The following is a 14,441-nucleotide window of genomic DNA, read 5'->3' on the forward strand; positions in this document are numbered from 1 at the left end:
ATTCTAAGTTATAATCGCCCCCTTTTGTCATTGCAATGTGTCTGTGTTTCTGGTGACAGAGTTGGATAGTAATAATGTTGGTTGATGCAGTGATTTGTTCTGGGCTTCATCTGCCCCCCAGTTTTGAGAATCAAGAGGGAATTTTTACTTTGTAACAGACTGGTGGCTATTTTGCTTGGCAGTCTTTCTCTTTCCAACCACCTGCCCTAAGGTCTGTAGGTTACACTTTGTTTTAAAACATCCTAGACCCACCATGTTTTTCTTTAATTCCCTGACTTGCATAAGCCCTTGGCAGGTCAGCGCTTTATCCCAAACCGCCTGGGTGGGTGAGGCCAGAATATCCAAAGAATGCTTGTTGTGGCTGCTGTTGTATCGAGCTACACTTTGAGGTGTTTTGGAATTTTTTTGAGAGACAGTTTCTCCAAGAAGGAATAATTAGGGCAAGTTGAGTCAGAGCTGAGTTTGGGTAGTAGGGAGTACCTGGAAAGTCCACATTTTCTGGGAGTTAGAATGGCAAAAAGGTGATGACGTTCTTGGCAGCGATGGGGGTTTGGGCTGCCAAAGTGGGAGGAGATGAGTTAAAATGAGACAGACATTTGATAAGTTGGGTAAACTGTTGTGCTGATTAGCTTTTATTAATAAAATTGTGCACTAGCAACTTTTCATTTTTCCCTGAAAGTGCCTGGCTAGCAGGTTGCTACCATTTTAACTCTCTAGAGTTACATGGAATGTGTGAGCTTCAAAAAACCCTGTAAGTGCTAAAAACCCTCAGACAACTCCCCAAGAATTTAAAGTGTCCAAGGAGCCTGAAATTTAGTGCTGGTTTGAAGGAAAGATAGATAATAAAAGCAGGATCATCCCTCTGTGTTCTTAATGTACCTGAAAACATACATCCAGCTTCTTTGAGATGTTTAACTTCTATTCATCGGACTGTTTGTGATTTTAACATCAACAAACATAAAGGCTGCAAATGCTGCCAAAATTACATTTGTTCATTGCATTCTCTGGCTTTAAAAAAAAAAAAAAAAAAAAAAAAAAGGCAGCTTCTCAAACTACGTAGAGGTATTTAGAACAAAAGTATTCACTGGAAAAGAATTCAAGCAATAAATTGGATGAACACATTTTAGTGCTAGGATGCCTATAGGACAGCATTTATATAAGTTGCCATGTGTTTGCCTTACTGATCCTATTACTATAAAACTTTGTTTTCTTTTGGGAGGAGAAAGAAAAAAGGAAAAGCAAACGCTAATACCTCTATTATCTGATAGAGACCTTCCAAATGATACAAATCTCATCTTTCCTGCTGTTTTGCTGTCTGCCTTTTCTAATGCTCTTTTTGTCATTGAGAGGTTACGACAACATGAGCCATATTGTATTTATAAACATCACGTGTTTCCTTGATATGACTTGCAGTGTCTGCCAAACAGAACACATGGAAGAAACATTTCTCATTAGCTCAGCATTGGTTTTGGTTATACTGATTTCCGGGACAGGAAAAATGCCTTCCTTACTCAGATTTAACTTTCATACAGTAAAAAGAAAGCCTCTGAGTGTCCATGAAATCTCTTGAACAGAGACGCTGCAGCTCCTTTAGCCCACATACTTTGTCTGAGGAAAAGAGAAAAAGCAGTTTATTTTAAAGAGAAGATGTAATGGCATGTATTGATGAAACTAATTCTGAATTAAAATACCTGCCAAAATTGTCTAGAAACGGAATTCACCAAGAGATGTAAGGTAAGATGATGCTTATAAATAATGAAAGATATCTAATTTCTTTTCTTCTATTTCTTCTTCTTTTTTTTTTCCACCAAACTTAAGAAGATATTTTCAGATTAACTGGGAATTTAAATCAGAACAACGAAAGCTGTTTCTTCTTCCTTGAGCCATATGAGAAAATAAATGTTTAATTGTAAATCACCAGACTACTCTCAGATTTTATGTCTAGTTTCAAACCTACATATTAAACATAAACAGTTACTTGCCAACTTGCCATAACAAATCTTGCTAAGATTTGAGCAAAATATATAAAAGAAGTCTCTGATTTTCTGGATTTTTAATTTTTTTACTGATATGGATTTTACTGCCTTTGCTTTGAATGGGCTGTCAGTAGTTGCCAATTATTTATGCAACTGTAGAGCTGCAGACACTGAGAAGTGGCTGTATCAAATCAGACTGTGGTGAAAGACTGTAAATGTACCTGTTCTCTGTCATTCATATATCCTTTGAGACATGATACCTGCTGCTGTGTAAAGTCTAAATTAGTGGGAAAGTGGATAGAATTTTAAGGAAAAAATAATTTTGTAGCTACATGTAAAACAATATTTAAATTTAAAATGTTGTCTGGCAAAAAGTTGGTCTGTTTAAAGATACAGGTCCTGAGTTACAGTTGCATGGATACTGCATTGTGGCTTTTTTAATACAATGACTGTGTGCTTTGGTGTATTATATTTGTTTCACCAGATTTCATATGTAAGGAATATAACTGTGTAGATCCTATTACTATACCAACAATTAAAAACATATAATTTTTAAAAATTTTCAAATAATGAGGACACATTTAAAGTTTCTATCAAGCTGGCTATTGAAAGTGTCATGTTCTTGATAGTAAGCTGTTCAAGGAACATGAGCTTGCCACACCTGTGCAGTAATCTTCCAGTTAGTTTAAGCGGAGTGTCATATGGTAGATATCACAAACCAGTTACCTGGAAACCTCCAGAGAGTTTCATCTGTGGAAACAGATCAACTTGCAACCACAGTATAGTTGTTCTAGTGCAATTTTAGGGGGAGAGTTCTTTATTTCACACTAACAGGCCTGTATTGAAGCTAGCTGCCTTTCATGTTGAGATTTGCTTAGAGCTTGCCCTGGAGCTGATGAAGTTACTTAATGAAAACATATGATCTGTCTTGTGTGATGGTCTCGTCAGCCCCTTGTTAAAATGAGCAGTCTTATCTCTCGAGTAAGTCTGAGGTTCTCAGGCAAAACTTTTGCTGTGTTCAGTGGGAGCTTGCCCTGCATAAAAACATAAGGATTGGATCTGAGTCCATTTTTATTGTCTACTAGTTTCTGGTTTTATTCTCACTCCACCTCTTTTTACATAATGTTTCCTTGTTCCAGGTCTGTAGAAGTTTTAATCTGCCTTTTCTTAACCCTCACCCCGCCCCCGTTTGCTTGAAATTCCTAAGTAGCTGGAGGAGTCAGATGTTGCCAGAGCTCCCTGAACACATTGACAGATGATAAAAATGCTCATGGCTGTGACCTTCCTTCTTAGGAGGGGAGGTCCTCCTTTACCTCCTTTGTAAACCAGGTAGCTTATCTGAATTCCTGCAGTCCTGTAAGCCAAAGTCCAACCCAGCATTATGACTTCCAGTTAGCTTTCTGAATGAGCTGTTACTCAAACAAACAGGGGTTAAAAATCACTTTGTGGAGGTGGATGGTTTGGTACCACTTTGGTCCTAGAACCCAGGTGAAGCAGAAGCAATATTTTTTTCTTCTTCAAATCTGCCATTTGCTTGTCATTCAGGACTTTAGCTTTCCCAGGAAGTTTTTCACAAATCCAAAATGTGAGACTTCATGATCATGACCCAAATTCTCTGCTTTCCACTGAGTCTTCACTTCAGTCTATTAGTAGTTACCTGCCTCTAGATAAGCGTAATAAATACTAAAGAAAATAATTCTGTCCCTATCTGTTTTTTAACAAAGAGGTATCAACCAGTACCTGCGTTTAGGAGAACACAGCTACATATTGGAGTACCTTGATTCTTCTGCATGTTGGATTGTACTTTTTCTAACAATGGCTCTGGAAAACTAATCAGACTTCTGAAAATATAAGCAGTAAAAATGTCTTTTCTTGGATACATGTTAAGATCTGGGTTTGAAAAAATCCTGAGCTGGCAAAGGCAAGACAGTTGCAAATATCAGCAGGCAACATGAGAAATGACGTGATGCTGAAATTATTTTTGTGTGTGAATATATGCCTTTCTTACATCATTGCAAACTAGAACTCGTGTGACTAAGTGAAAAGACTAAAAGGCTGTGTTGGGTAAAGGGCTAGTCCCTCAGTCACTTAATATTTACTATAGATAGCATGACCTTAGGATAAACTAGGTTGTTTACTTCAGCCATGCTGACCAATTTGTGTATATTTTTGGATCAAAGGAAGTAAAATGAAAAGAAAATGTAGGGCGCAAACAGTACAGGAAGAAGTTTGTGATTTAAGAAGGCTCTTGAGGCACTGGTAGCATCTCTAATGTTGCAGATGTCCTTATAACTGCAGATACTGCTGGGCCTTATAGCTATCAGATGCAGTGCGGATTGGGCACTTACTTTACAAAATCCAGTCGTATACAAGGTCTTCATGACTGTTTCTCTTGCTGATAGTACAGAGTCCAAAACTCAGCACTGCAACTTATTTCTTTTGATTTGCAATGGCCTTACATCAGACGTAAAAGCTGGCTACAGGTGTAAACATGCTGCTTAGGTCTTTTACCTATCAGCTCTGTTTTATAACAATTTTATATTATTTACTTCCAAACCTATTCCATATATCTGTAATAGTTCTGTTTTGACTCAGTTGTTTGGTAGTGCTGGATAAGACCAAGGGTTATGCCTTTCTTTATGTTCATTTAACCATATCATCTTGTTCAGTTTTATTTGGCTTCAGTGCAGTGAGAAGAGATACAAATAGGAACAAAAATAAGAGCTGAGTCGTTAGTACAGCGAATCAGAAAGCCATGTATTTATTTTGATTTATGAGTGCAGTTACAGACAGTACTTCTTTTTTTAAAGAGCAGAAATCTGATATACAGCATATTTAAACCAAACAAAAATTCTGATCTGTACCAGAACTGTACATGTTTGAAACTATTCCTTTTTTGGAAAAAAAAAAAAAAAAAAAGAAAGAGATGACCCCATCAGTTCAGAGGAAGTGCTGAAATTGAGACTGGTCTGAAGGGTTTGGCTCCCTGCATTGCTGGTGGCTGTCTATGTCATGTACATGATGTGCTTGATCTCTTCAAGGAGAATGGGGAAAGGGAAGGAAATACTTGCTGCATTTTCATGAATTACATGACTCCTGTTTGTTCTCAGAAAATTCTGTCTGAAAAGCAGCTGTGGAAAAGCGAAAGAAACAAACAGCTGGTTTGAAAGCAGAAGAAACAGTTGGTTTGAGTGCAGCACTACTAGTTATGAGGGGTATCACAATGTTAGCTTTTAAAAAAAATATCAGTAACAGCTTTTATATGTTCAGTCCAAACAGTCTAATAGCTTATGGGATGGGTGGGCCATGCTATACTGATGAGATAAATGTGGATATTGGCAAACCAATGATGTAATTATGTAAATCCGACCTTTTTAGGATTGAAATGTGTTATGTTTCACTGTGTTTATATTTTTGTCATTTGTGATAACACCCTGAAAAATCTTGGCTGAAATGCCAAGAGGTTTCTTAGTCTACTCACTACACCATTCAGTCTGGAGAATACACTAAGGAAGCATTGAAGAATAAAGCATGAGAGATTTATTAACTTCCTTCTGCTTAATTGGATAATTTTAACAGTGATTTTTAACTCTCACATTCCATTTGTTTGTAGGAAATTAAATGCACTCGTAAATATGCATAAATGAGTGCCTGTTCACTGATCTGGATGTTTGTCTTGCCAGTCAGGAATAAAGTAATACAGGCTGGTAGCAGGGAGATAGCTCAAAAAATGAAATATTGCTGGAGGAATAAACCTCCACACAGAGGCACTATGTTTTCAGTAAGGCCAATGAAAAATGTGCTGCATCTCATGCATCATTTTGCTCAGATCGCCTAAAGCGTGGCTAGACTCGAAGCTCTCATAAGACTGCTCTGGGTCAGGCTCTACATGGCCTTGTGCTCCCTTCCCTTCCAACCAGAGTTCATCCAGTGTGTCGCCAAAGTTGTCTCACTGACAGCTAATCTGTGACAATGTCAACTAGGGAGTGTCAACAGGTTCAGTACAGGTGTAACCAGGCTAGTCTAAATATAGAGCCTGCTCTTCTAGCTAGATTTAAGATGATGCACGTTGTAGGCTCAGCATTTTATGGCAAGAAGTGTAATACTGCTATCTCCTTATTTTTGTGTTGGATTCTTGTTTTCCACCTGAAGAAGGGTGGTCTTAGTCTAGGAATGGGAAGGGCCGTTGGACATTATGATGGCTAAAGAACTTTTGATGTGCAGGTGTGCTTGGGGTCATAAGTCTGTGTGGTCAGGCATTTGATAACAAGATGGAATTGATATGGGGAAAAGTTATCTGAGAAGTAAGGGCTGCATGCAGAAGACGCCTCACCACTTGTCAGAGCTTGGTGATGATTTCATCAAACCAGAATTTCTGTTGTCCCCCACTAATGACCAGATGTGCACAAAGGACAACAGCCACCTCAGCGTTCTCTCTTAGCACTCAGTCCCACTGCATGTCAAGTATCAGAGGTGCTGCACTACGGCCTGACTTGTAGAGAGCTGTTATTTTCTGCAGTCTGAAGCTGTTCTGAACCTCAGCTACATCTTCAGTGGGAATGGCTGAACTAAGTGCTAGGTTTCAAAATCCATTTGTAGCTTTAAAGTGTATCTCAAATATCTTTGCTTTGAATATGAGAATGGATTGCAAAGGCAAGTGATGGCTGTAGCTTCTTTGCCCATGTCCTCAAGCATTCATGGGTCGCTCCAGCTGGCATTTACGTGAAGGGCTGTGCTCACTGCTTTCATAAAAATGACCCTCATGTTCTGACCGCCCCTGCCAAAAAAACCAAAAAAAAAACTTGGAATGTTAAACCAAACTGAAGAAGGTTATGCTGGATGTATTTTCTTCTTTCTGTTTCCTCTTCTCCTTCCTTTCTTCCTCTCCCTCTCCCTCCCATGCCTGCTATGCTAAACTATAGCATTGTAATAACAAGAACTAATGCAAAATTTTCTAACCTTGAAGAAAAATTGCATTAGTTCATGTTTTTCCACTCTTAGTGTGTTTTCTCATTCTTTCATTGAATTTTGTGTTGAATTACCCTTCATATGCTATGGTGTCTTTAACTCTTCTTTTTCTCATTGATTCCTCACCTCCTAGCTTAAGTCTCCTTATTTTTGTTTCTTTGTCATTTTTTTTTTTCTTTGTCATTTTATTATCCCTTTCTTGTTAACCTATTTAGTTCTCAGCACTCCATCTCCAATATTACCCTCTTTCATCTCTGGCCTCTTCCACAAACTCCTATTGCTGTCCCTTTACCCTGTGTCATTCCCTTTTTGTTTTTTTGTTTTGTCTTTCTTCCTCCTTTTTTTTTTTTTTTTTTTTTTTTGGTATGTGTGTGTGTCTGTAGTTTTACACTCAGAATGCCCTATTACTTTCCCATATAATAATTCTTTACCTACTCTATCTTTTCCAAGTGTCATAGAATCATGGAATCTTCTAGGTTGGATAAGACCTTTAAAATCATGGAGTCCAAGTCATGAGTTATGTATTAGTTAAATGTTTGCAGCATATTACTCTTGCTATTTTTAATTCATATTTCTGTATTACATGTGGACTAAGCTGGAAAAATTTCATGCTATAAACTCAGTCTTCTACATTTAGGCTTTAAAAGTTTAGGCATAAGTAAACATGCTAGTGGTAGGACAGAGGAAGAGAAGAAGGAAAAGTGGAGGTGCTTCTGTATTGGTCTCTTGATAAATAAATAATATTTATTACCAGCTTCAGGCTAGAGACCCTTAATTCTTAGCTGAGTCAAACAGGAACCATAGACCAGGTTCAGTCCAAGGTGGATCACAGCAAGCAGCAGCTGCAGTGAAGCTGCCATTATCCCTTCTAGTTATAGTATCAGAAAAGGAAAAAAATAAGATGAAAACCAGAGCAGAGGGTGAGCTAAATGAAAAGACATGTGGACTGACTCACTATAGAGAATTAGGAAAAAAATCTAATCCTTATAAGCTTAGGGTAGAAATTGCCACCCACTGCAGTCAGTGGTGAGAGGCTGGGAACGCCAAGGGACGGTTTGTCCCACCTGGCTGTAGAGGGAACGAGCTGACTCTGGAGGGTGCCTGGCCGACTGTCTTTTAATGCAATGTTAGGTGAGACAAATCCTCAATACAGAGCAGTGGTGCCGTCTTAACTTTTGAGAGGTGCTTAATACATATATGTCTGTGATACATACTGTGATACTTTCCTATAGCTAGGAAAATGTCTTTGTTTAAATCAGTACAGAAATGAAGGGGAAGCATGAGGTTTAAATTACAGGGTAGAGAGACACACTGCAGACCTGACGTAATAGTTCAGTTTTGCAGAACCTTCTTCATACAGCTCCAGTGAGAGTTGGCTATATTTGCTCTAGTAAACTTAAAATAAATTTTGAGAGGCTTGTAGAGTTTCCAGCACAAGGTTTCCTACTTGTACTTGCTTGCCTTTAATTTTTTTAATTCCTAAAAATCTAAAATTCCTGATATATGTTGATCTGCCATCACCAGAGAATAGGCCAAAAATGTACTCCTGGTATGCAAAACATATGTATGTATGTATATGTAATGTTAATATACATGTTAAAATGAAGCACTGTTCTCCTGAAGCTCAGGTGCTCACTTGTGTGCTCATTCAAATGCTTTATGTACAGGTTGCTCCACACTGCAAGCTCCAGCTGTTCTACCGAGTGTGCTGCTTTGCCAGCAGTGATGCTGCAGAGCTGCCTCTCCCCTTTGTAGTGGTTTGTTCTAGCTCGTAGCTGTGTGCTCTGTGGTGTGGGAGGGCTGCTTGTTTGTTTGTTAGCATTTTTTTAAGAGCTAGGGAGTTTGGAATAAGCATAAAAGAACTTTACGGTACTTACGTCTACTCCAAGTGTTTCACTGCATGCCTTCAGAATCAGTAAACAGAGGGAATTACAAATAGTATGTATGTTTAAGAGGAGATGGTGTAGTCTGTACATAATACTGAATCCAGTATGTGTCAGGCAGCCAGAACTGTTCTGTTCCCTCTCGATTGTCTGGCTTGGCCTCTCAAATTCAAAGACCTTCTGTAGGATTTTCAGTCCTCAGGGAAACACCACACAAATCCTTGTAGGTATAGATATGGGTAGTGGGCTGGAGAGCCGACGTGGGAAAGTTGAGGCCAATTTGAAAGAGTTATTCAGGGTCATGAAGAGCAGTGTGGAGTGCGGGGTGGGACCAGCACAGCACCTCCGTGTTCCCTTGGTGCCTTTGTCAAGGACAGCAGCTTGGGGGTCTGTGTTCTGCCGCCTCGTTTTTGTCATGGGGAAGCAGCTGAGACTGAGATCAGGATTGGATACGACCACTTTTTTCTTCCTCTGCTGAATGTTTGGAGGCAAAACTAGGGGTCGATCTCCTTTCACTGCAGAAAGTGGATAACCACGCTGAGAGGTTTCTGTCACGGCGCTAGCCTAAGCAGAGGGAAGAGAGATGCTGATGGTGGTTCTCCAGCTGCCTTCAAGAGTGTTGTGTATCAGAGGCTGCAGAGTTAAGAGATCCTGCAGACAACTCTGTGCGTAGATCTTTGTCCTACGCTGTTGGTGTCTTGGATCAGAATTAGAAGCTGGGTGATCTGTAGGACTGGTGAAGTGGCATGAGACCTTGGCAAAAAAAAAATCACTCAAAAACCCCAACCCCAAGAAAACAGGAAAAAATGATGTTTCTTTTGTAATACAGCTGTAAAAGCCATCACCAGGAAACTGCCTTCCCATTTAGATTCTGCTGGACTGAACTAACTTGCTGCATTTAGGCAAAACCCCATTGACTCCCTCACAAGCTTTGCTCCAGAGTGCTGAGAACAAAACCAAGTCCTGAGTTAGTGACAAGCAGTCCAGCCTGTAAGTGCTTCCCTGTTTTCTGTCAAGGAAATGGTTGTTTACAGCAGTACAAGGCATTAACTGCTTAATTATTTCCATCCATGAAAGTATTATTAAGGGAATAGGAACCAAAAGAACTGTTATCAGGAACAGAAAGAACTTTGATCAGCAGTCAAGCAATAAGTTATGTCTATGCCACATGTGTATACCCCACAGTAGACTTCAAAATACTCTCTGGCTTTATAATTGTTTTACTCATGTTGTGTCTCTAACATTTTTTTTCTGCTTAAAAATGAGAGAAGTAAACAAAAAATAAATTGTGATGGGCAAATTGGTCCAACGGGTCAGCATTGTTAATAACAGTGAAGGAAGTAGGATGACTGGTGATTTAGTTCAGTGGTAACTTGGGCCTATCATTAACATAGACATTAACATAGATTTTAAAGAAATAGGCTAACCTAAACTTCCAGGCTGGATCTCAGTGAAGCATGAGGTGTTGTGCCTGTTAGGGGCATGCCCTTTGTTTATAGAGGGGGTTAAACAGAAAAAGAACTCTTTGTTCTGTACAGTACGTTATAAACAAATATAGGGCAAGTAATTAGACATGGGATAATACATGGCAAGTTCGACAAGGCTTGAGGGCTCTGATAAAGTAATTGAAATGGAAAGTGATGCTTGAATGGTTTGTATGCATTGTTAGAACCTACAGATTAAATTACAGCCTTGGTAATGATCTATCTGTGCAGTATTTATGACGCTGTGCCTGCCTGATGTGTTTTAAAATTAAAAGAAGATTCATTCCTCTCATGAAAAACTTTTTGTATGCATCAGATGTACTTGAAGACTTGTGCATATAGTGCCAGATGTATGGAGAGCTAGTTATAGTATGTCTGATGTTCTGGGATATACTTTATCATGCTAGAGTCCAATTACTGAAAATGTGCATCCTACCAGCTTGCAGTTCATTGCAGAGGAACTGCAGTGAAATATAGTGGTCTTTTTATCCTGCATATTAGCATAATAACGTGATTTCTCACTGCAGGTTTGTTAGCCTGTAAGGAAGAACAGGGATGGAAGAATATGCTCTACAACTCCTGGAAAGCATGTGTGGCATAAAAGTATACTAGGATAATTTGCTTGTATTTTTTACTCTTGATGTTTTTGAGCCTGGTTGGTCAGCAAACCTAAGCAGCTTTTTAACTAGGTCAAGTATATACATCCATTCATTAAAAGGGGGTGCTTGACTGGTTAGTTAAACCTGCCAAATATAAACCAGATGCTTCAATGGTAAATACTGCTTTACTGCTATACTACGAGAAACAAGCCTTGACTGATTAAATTTAAAATAAAAATAAATAGGTTTAAAATTGTTTCTGTGCCGTAATAATACTTTATTATCGTTCTATTGCAAATACTTAATAAAAATAATATTCTAAAATACTTTACAGTGAAACTGAAAACTAAACATTTAAGAAAAAATAAATATTTTTTACATTTCTGAAAAGGCTCTTTATATTACACTGCGTATCAATTTTGTGAAGTTCTGGTCAAGACTAATAATGGCATACAAATTTACAATGTACATTAAAAATCAGAATACATAGCTGCCGCCTGCAAAGTGGGAGGACTTCTCTGCAGTTGGGCTGCGTGGAACACCTGGATTTTTAGTTTTGGCTACCAGATCTGCTCAGATCTTTGTCTTGTTACTTAAATGCTCTGTGTCAGATTGCCCTTTTGTAGTGGAAGTGAACGATGCCTCCCTCCCTAATGTCTGAGAGACTTAGAGCAGTATTGTGAAATAGAAATGTTACTCCAGTAAGGTCCCATTATACCTGGCTCTTCACAGCAGTATTAGCTCATGGTTGTGTGCTTCAATTGTATTTTTATTCTTTTCAGTGCCAGTCATGATGATATAGGCAATTTTTTACTTGCATAAAAAACAAAAACAGAGCAAAAAAAAAACCCCCAAACCAACAGCAAAAAAGCCACCCCACCCCCAAACCAGAAAATAACTGCAGGACTGGGAAGTGGTTGTGTCGTGAGATTTTCCCCTATGATACTTAATTGCTATCTCTTTTAGACTGTAAATACTGTATTTTTAAGACGACATTTTCTATATTCTGTGATCTTTTGGGGTGAGGGAATGGAAGGGAGGAAAGCATCCTGTCTTTTCTAATATCTTTTTTTTACATATGCCTTCTCTATTGTGCCCTTTAAAACAAACAAACACCAAAAAGACTAATCATAAGGCTAGTGTGGTGTGCTGCAGTGATAACAATGAGAGTGATTTATGGGGGCCCCAAAGTTCAGGTTGGCCAAGCGGCTCAGGTGCCTGGTTAATGAGTAGACAGCCTCCTCCACAGGAGGGGCTTGCTCTTCCTTCTACAAAATGTCACTACCAATCGGAGTATGTGAAAAGCTTCTAAGGTTTAGAACTGCTGTGTTTTTTTCTAGAATTGTATGTACTCGGTTTGCTAAATAATTAGAGGTTTTCACCTGTTGGGGAATTAATGTGTGTGTGTGCTTTGAAATGCGCTCTCTTACCTAAACAGAGGTTACTCACTATTTTATTTATGGCTTTCCCCTTTGTGAGTCTCTCTTGTGCTTCATCCCATAATGTTAGTCTCTTTCTATACATCTTATAGGCACACATTAAAAAATGGTTGAGCGATTGAATCACATAGTGTTGCACAGTTTGTGACTGGGTGACATGCCAAGGAGGTTATTTAGTGACTAATTTCGAAGGGGAGGAGAAATTGCAGGCTTGTCATGTGGAAAAGTACTTCAGTCTATTGAAGCAGCGTTACTTAGATGACCGGGTAAAGCAAGATGGCCTGCCCCTGTTGTGAGCAGAGGGAACAAGGAACATTTTACTGTTTCAAAACCTTTTCTCAGAAGGCAAGGATATGCAAAATATTATGCCGTAGACTGAGGATTTAGATTCAAGGCTGAAAACAAAAGTGCTTTATTAGAAGAAGTGGAACCAAATGTTCATCTCACTGCTGTAGCCATACAAGTGATTTCCTTAAGTAACAGTAAGTGGTTTTAATTATTTCAGAGCAAAAATGTTATCAAAGATTGTTTTATTTGTCTGTAGGTAACAATGTTGTTTAAAAGCATAATAAGAGTTGTTAGTGTGTTTAATTGTAGAAACAAATGCTCAGTATCATCAGGATAGCTGAAAAAAATTAAGCCTGAAAGAGCAGGCTGTGTAGATTTGGTCTGAAACTCTCCTCTTTGCTTGTTCATGATCCATCTTCAGTATGCACATTGACTTAAAGGCAAGGTAAAGCAATCAAACATTATTTTTGATATTACCATTAAATTTGTTTTGTGGTTAGCTTAGAATTTTATGGATCTGTTTTACATTCAGTAAAAAGTGAACTAGGTATGCTTTGTTTTCCCCATGGGAGCTTTAGAATGTGGTATGAATTAAGTTTATATGTAGTCAGGGATATAAAAGGACATACTGAGATGTAAAATACCTTGAGGTAAAACATTTGGATTGCTGTAGGGACTAGGTTCATGCACAAGTGTGCATTAAAGATACAGGTATGAAATAAGGGACAATAATGTTAAGAATATGTTTGATGCCCTATGGCATGGAAAGGGTAGTGATGCTGTGGCTGAGTTTCAGGTCAGTGTATGGGCAGTTACAATACGGTATCCTAAAAATTCTGCTCTTGAGGATGAAGTAATCCTTATGCCTTTGTGTACACCTGCATAACTGGCAGAAAGTTATGGAGACTGGATGTCGCAGTGATAGTATGGTGATGACACCCGATTAAGGTTCACTTGATGCCCTCTTTCTGGAGGGTCATGTTTACGTGCTCTAAATTCCACCTCCTGGGATAGTGAACATCATTTTCTGGTTCTCCTATTTGGTCCATGTCAGCTTCTAGCCAGCTGAGCACTACAAACACAGCAGCTGGAGGACTGGGTGGGTTCACCATCACTTGCCATCATAGGCTCATCCTAACAAACATCTTGTATTGGCTGATTGCAGCATTGTTGATGAAGGGAAAGGAAAACCATAGAATTAAGAGCATAAATTGAAGAAATAAAACCCAGTGATTCTGTCGCTGTATCCATATATGTCCAATTAAGCATTGTGCTCTGGTATACTCAGTGACTAGACCCAGAAAATTAGTTTCATAGATGTTCTGAGTTTTTAGCTCAACTCTCCATTCACCATAATACAGAGATTTTACAGCTGTACCAAATGTACCAAAACTTTGCAAAAGGAGGTGTAGAACTGAAACCTAAATGCTTGCTAAGAATGGGAAGTTAATTATAATAAATGCTGAGCTTTCTGAGAGGGTTCTGCAACTCTTTGTCTGGAAAATTATCCAGGAAAAAACAATGGAAATATGTGGGACATATTAAGAACGGCTAGCCAGGCCTTGGAGTTCCCCATTCATGGGAAGTTTGAGCATTCATAATCACTTTTATTTTACCAGCATGTGGTTCCCATAATGAAAAACGATTGTGAACCCTGGAAGCTCCTCGAGCCTTGTAGTGTGGGGCCAGACTCAGCTGAGGCCAGGTCTCCAACTTAGCCTAGGTCAACTCTTTCATGGTATGAACTCTCTCTTCTGGACATCAGCGGGCTCATTCTTAGCCAGAATTGCCTAATAAACTTCTA

The 14,441-nt window shown here is 38.8% G+C and overlaps 1 protein-coding gene across 13 annotated transcripts in view; it reads left to right on the top strand.

Annotated features, from left to right (window-relative positions):
• Positions 1–14,441, top strand: part of KIAA1217 (KIAA1217 ortholog) — a 365,096-nt gene that overhangs the window by 294,022 nt on the left and 56,633 nt on the right. The window contains exon 1 of one of the 13 annotated variants that reach the window (XM_040590832.1): positions 12,623–12,831. The exons of the other annotated variants lie outside the window; for them this stretch is intronic. The gene's annotated coding sequence lies outside the window, so the exon portion shown is untranslated. Of the gene's footprint in view, positions 1–12,622; positions 12,832–14,441 lie in introns of those variants that run through there. 13 annotated transcript variants of the gene reach the window in all.

The sequence above is a fragment of the Falco naumanni genome, chromosome 4, assembly GCF_017639655.2.
Source record: "Falco naumanni isolate bFalNau1 chromosome 4, bFalNau1.pat, whole genome shotgun sequence".
Lineage (NCBI taxonomy): Eukaryota > Metazoa > Chordata > Aves > Falconiformes > Falconidae > Falco > Falco naumanni.